Consider the following 5,666-nt stretch of genomic DNA (forward strand, 5'->3'; position numbering starts at 1 on the left):
CCAGGATGGTCTCGATCTCCTGACCTCGTGATCCGCCCGTCTCGGCCTCCCAAAGTGCTGGGATTACAGGCTTGAGCCACCGCGCCCGGCGAATTGTACACATTTATCTTTATTTCTTACATATTTGTTACACAAGGGGTGACTGGGTATGCTCTTTCTTCGTCTTTTATTCTCTGTCTCTTCCCTTGCCATAATAAGCTATAAAAATCCCAGCCTGAAGCGGGGCACGGTGGCTCAAGCCTGTAATCCCAGCACTTTGGGAGGCTGAGGCAGGTGGATCACGAAGTCAGGAGATCGATACCATCCTGGCTAACACAGTGAAATCTCTTGTCTCTACAAAAAAAAAAAAAAAAATTACAAAAAATTAGCCAGGCATGGTGGCGGGCGCCTGTAGTCCCAGCTACTCAGGAGTCTGAGGCAGGAGAATCACTTTAACCCGGGAGGTGAAGGTTGCAGTGAGCCGAGATCGCGCCACTGCACTCCAGCCTGAGTAACAGAGTAAGACTGTTTCAAAAGAAAAGAAAAGAAAGAAATCCCAGCCCGCAATTCCCAGGTTACCACATGCCCGGGATAAGTGCCCAAGATGTCTGCCCTTTAAGGAATGAATGCTTCCAGTAAACATAGCCAGTTTCTGGCTAAAGAGCTTGTATATTTTGCTTTTTATTTAAAAATTGGGACAGAAAAAAATATGTTTCTTCAAGAAGAGGGATCTTAGGAACTAGCAGTATCTTTTTGGTTTTGGTGTCTGTCTAGCCTTTACTTTTACAGATTTGAGATTAGACCTTTTTGGCCCAAGTTTCCAGAAGGGGAAGTTTAGTATTACAAAAGAGAAATAGCCTGACTTGCATTTGATATGGAGGAAAAGGGGTTGGAAAAATTCTAATAAGGTCTAGTTGTGGGAAAAGAAGGAAAAGCTGGGCTTGCCATCTGCGCAGTCACTAGGCCCTGAGTCCCTGGTAGCCAGCGCTGGCAGAAGCCTATCCTGGTGGTTTTGGTTCCTTCCTCCCTCCTCTGTGAGCCCCCTTTTCCACTTCTTGGTGGAGTTTTCTGTCTCTGGTGGTCTTCAACTTCAACATGAATGTTTCTGTATTCATACGACTTCAGGGGAATAGCAATTCCCCTTACGTTCAATCTTTCTTAGCTTAATCTTTTAATTTTCCCTAGATCACTGGGGAAATGTATGACTGGGTCATATTCACACCCATGTAATTTAAACAGCAAAGTGCCCCTGAGTCACCTCGGGGGACTTGTTAAAATGCAGATTCTGACTCAAGCAGGACCTATGGATGCTCGAACTGCATCCATGGACCACAGTTTAAGGGCTTATAGCTATGGGCCTGGGATACCCTTACAGAAATGATCTACGATGCCTGTCAAGCATGCAGCTTCCTGGGCCCTCTCTTGTGGGTTTTCTAGATCCACCAGGATGCTAAAGTTTGCATCCTGCATGTAAAATTCCTGCATGCTGAGGTTTGAGAACCACAGCCTTAGGTTTTTGTGTTTTTGTTTTTGTTTTTGGGGGTTTTTTTGTTTTTTCTTTTGAGACGATGTCTCACTCTGTCACTCAGGCTGGAGTGCAGTGGCCTGATCTCAGCTCACTGCAACCTCTGCCTCCCCAGTTCAAGTGATTCTCCTGACTCAGCCTCCCAAGTAGCTGGGATTACAGGTGTGTGCTGCCACACCCAGCATTTTTTTTTTTTTTTTTTTGGTATTTTTAGTAGAGATAGGGTTTCATCATGTTGGCCAGGCTGATCTTAAACTCCTGACCTCAAGTGATCTGCCCGCTTCAGCCTCCCAAAGTGCTGGGATTACAGGCGTGAGCCACCACACCTGGCCACAGCCTTAGCTTTAAGTGGTTTCTAAATGTGCGTCAAGTCACAACCACTTTTAACCAAGTATTATTTAAACAGCCCTTTTTGGGTGATGAATAATTTAAAAGCCATGTTGAAAGCTGTCTACTGTGTGGAGTCCACTAATTTTCTTATTAATCCAAGGGACTCAGACTGAGATGAAAAAAAAAAAAAACCCTGAAAAAAATTAGCATTTGATGATCCAAACAGGTTTTAACATAATCCATTGTCAATATCCAATTTCTAATGAGTGTTTGCAAGGCTCCCAGACCATGAAATATCTATCTTTTGTTCCAGGGAAAGATAGCTGCAGACACCAGGAGGATTCTCCTTAAGGCAAGAAAAGCCCCCTTTTTTTTTAAATTTTTTTTTATTTTACAAGATCAGCTACAAACTCTTTTAGGTAAACAACTTCAAAGAACTTCATGGGCTCTGGGAAGGCTTAAATGTGATCAGAATATATATCCTGTGTTTAAAACTGCTATAAACTTCCAACAATCTTTTTTTCTAACATTTATCAGTAGGAAGCAGTGCAAGAAGACTAGGCTTTGCATTTAATGTTTTTTAACCCTCTATTTATGCTGAAAAAGATGGTCATGTAATGGCATGTGTTTTTTTTTCCCCCCTCCACTTATAACTCCCATGGGCCAATTAAGACTATGAACTGTTCTCATTTTTACTAGGAGACTATTTAATCCCTAAGGTAATTTAGAAGCACTATTCTGTTTGCTGATATTCATAAATTATACGCATTCAGTGGTGATTAAGAGGCTGCAGCTGGATAATAAAACACCAACAGTCTCCTTGATGTTACATAAAAAGATAATCCTTCATTTCAACTGTACAGCTGTCAGTGTTGGGTAAATCAAACACATAAAAACTTGCAATATTATCTTTCTCAGATTTGATCCTTGTAATAAATTCCATGGCTAAGACCCCTTGAATCAAAGCATCAGACCATGCTTCTTTCTTGATGTGTGTTTGGTTTACATTTTAGCTGCCACTGAGTATTATTCCAAACTGGGGACAGCACCTTGTGAGGGGCTTCCTAGACAGCAGTCCTCTCCGTCTGGTCATTGAACAAAAATGCATTCAGTTATATGAGGAAACTACTGCCTGCTGTTTGCAGCATTAATTTCTGGTTTGTGTTTGGTGAGCCAGGAAGCAATCATGGGTCTGGAAAGGTGACATCTCAACTTGGGTTCTAAATAACATTCTTTTTCAACACTGTTAGGTGCTGTGAACACAGAGCTGCTGGGAATAAAAAAGGTCCTAATTTAGAAGTATCCCAACTCCACATTTGAGGGATGTATTATAAACCATTAAACATTGATTGGAAAAGGGTTATATTTGAAATTCCATTTTGCTTCTCTTGGTGTGTGCAGTTTTAAAATACCATTGATTCAGAAATATGGTTCTTAAGGAAAGAATGATGTGTGCTAAACAGGACATTGAACAGGGCTGGCATACTTTTCCTGTAAAGGGCCAGATAGTAAGTATCTTAGGCTCACCTCTTTGTAGCATAAAAGCAGCCACAGGCAAACATAAATGTGTCTGTGTTCCAATAAAACTTTATTTATGGATACTGAAATTTGGATTTCATATAATTTTCTCATGCCATGAAATACTATTCTCTTGATTTTTTTTCTTCCCAATCATTTAAAAATGTAAAAGCCGTTCTTAGCTCAAGGGTCATTCTAAAACGGGCAGTGGGCTGGATTGGGTCCATAGGCCGTCATTTGCTGATTGTTCATGCAGAGCATCAAAACTGTTTTTGCTTTTTGAATTTCCTTGACCACTCACTGAGTTTCTACAATTGGCATCATTATGAATATTGCTTTCTACTTAAGCATCCACTGATATCTAGTATGTTCTTAGGTTTGACTCAATGACCAGAGGCAGTTTTCAATAACACATCGTGACAATTACCAGAAGCAAATGTAATGTGCAAATATCAGGATTGCTATCATAAGAAAAATAACAATACAGTGACACAAGGATTTTTTTAGAAATGTAAAAAGGTTTACAAGACTGTAAACCTGAAGTCCTGGTTGTTTTTTAAACTTTAGACATGAGGCAACCACAGGATTCTGTGTTAGGGGAGAAATAGAAACAATAATCTCCCCTTTTTGATGGTATAATCAAGTTGATCTCTTTTGGTTTTGCTATTTCCCTGCTGTCTCCCCAAGGCTAACTCATTTTCAAGGCTAACTAAAACAGGCTTCTTACCTACTTGGCTTCCCCAGCTGTCATTTTGTAAAGAGTAAGTTGAAAACAAGTGTGGGCTTCGTCTCCAGGACTGTTGTCCTGATTATTTTCTTTGAGGGAAAATACAACAGAATTTTGCCATGCAATGTTTTTGAAAGGCTTTTTATGAAAGCCAGTTCCTATTCTGACTCACTGTTTTCCTCTCAGTGCGTTCTGCAAGCCTCACGAGATAGTGTGTTCTCTGCAGTATGCAGAGTAAAAGCGATACCATGAGCGTTTTAGGTCTGTACATATTCCTGTATAGTTAGTTACATCAGATAATCTGGCGAGGCTTTAAGATTTTTTTTTCCTCCACCACTTCTAGGGGAAGGATCCTGTGGTGTTTAAAAAAAAAAAAAAATGGCTCTAAAATAAATATTTCCCAACCTTTCCAATAGGGTTTTGGGCCTTTGGGTATGAGTTTTTAGTAAAATTTTTAAACACAGGCGTTCAAGGAATATACACCCAGCCGCCCATTGGGAGTTGACATGTGGTCCCTCGCTAATGTATAGCGAGTGTTTCAAACTGTTGTTAGCAAAGATGGTTTTCGGTGTCTGCCCGGGAGATGGCCTTCCGCTACGGGAGGGCAGGAGGTGGCCGGGGATCTGTCCCCGCTCACTAACCTAACCGTGGTTCGGATTTCTGGCCTAAACCCAGACATTTGAGTGCCTCATAGCTCATGGGGAACCTGACAGGCAATTGTATTATGAAAGCTGACATGCTGAATGGACGCTTCTTAACGATATTCTTTACCTGTCTCTTTGTGTTAAAGTGGGAACAAGCAAAGTAGCAGAGGAGAGAGTCGACCGAGGCGGGAGGGAGGTGGCAGGTGGAATGAAATCTCGGGCAGTTTCATGTGTGGAGCTGATGTCGCCGGCATAACAAGAAAGGGTTGCACAGAACAAATCTCTATTGTTCCCTGTCATCTTTAAATGAGTGTCAAAGTAGGCAGGGGGGCTTTGACCGTTAACCGCACAATTTAGCCTGCCTGTTGTGTCCCGCGGGCCCCACCTCCTTGGAGTTTCTCAGATTAGAAAAGAAGGCCCCAGCCCCTTATAAATGGGCCATCTCTTGTTCTTTGTGTCCGGACTGCCTAGTGTGAAATCCACAGTGACGTTAAATGTTTTCTAATGAATAATTACTGAAAGGAAATGGAGGGCTATATGTGTAATGGATTGTAGCGCATTAAAATGTTTTATTTTGCGCACAAAAATGTTGTCCTTCACAAGCACCATGATTGTTGCGAAAAGGCCTTTGTGCGGACCTGTTTCAATGGATTATCTGCAAGCGTTTCCATCCCAAATGGGAATCAAAGGGCGTCTTTGGCAAACTAATGTTTTTCAAGATGGCAGCCATGAAACGCAGTTAGTATTTAAAGTTGCAGGGTTTAAAGGAATGTTTGAACTCGGGAGATTTTCTCACTTACTTTCCCCCCTTTTGATTTGGGAAAGTGAAGCGACTCCCCCCGACCTCTGTCCTGTTCCGACGGCCGGACGGTCAGCCCTTTACAAGATTCTTGGAGCCTATTTCTTAGGAACAAGCTAGAGGTCCCAGGAATGGGGAGCTGGC

At 41.9% G+C, this 5,666-nt stretch overlaps 1 long non-coding RNA gene across 1 annotated transcript; it reads right to left on the bottom strand.

The window, feature by feature from the left end:
• Positions 1-90: 90 nt before the first annotated feature.
• Positions 91-5,078, bottom strand: LOC105507524. Its single transcript, XR_001001117.1, has 3 exons — positions 4,851-5,078; positions 2,967-3,101; positions 91-333 (listed from the first exon to the last, which is right to left on the bottom strand). It is a non-coding gene; the product is annotated as an uncharacterized LOC105507524 (long non-coding RNA).
• Positions 5,079-5,666: the final 588 nt, after the last annotated feature.

The sequence above is a fragment of the Colobus angolensis genome, unplaced genomic scaffold (genome assembly GCF_000951035.1).
Source record: "Colobus angolensis palliatus isolate OR3802 unplaced genomic scaffold, Cang.pa_1.0 Scaffold10, whole genome shotgun sequence".
NCBI lineage: Eukaryota > Metazoa > Chordata > Mammalia > Primates > Cercopithecidae > Colobus > Colobus angolensis.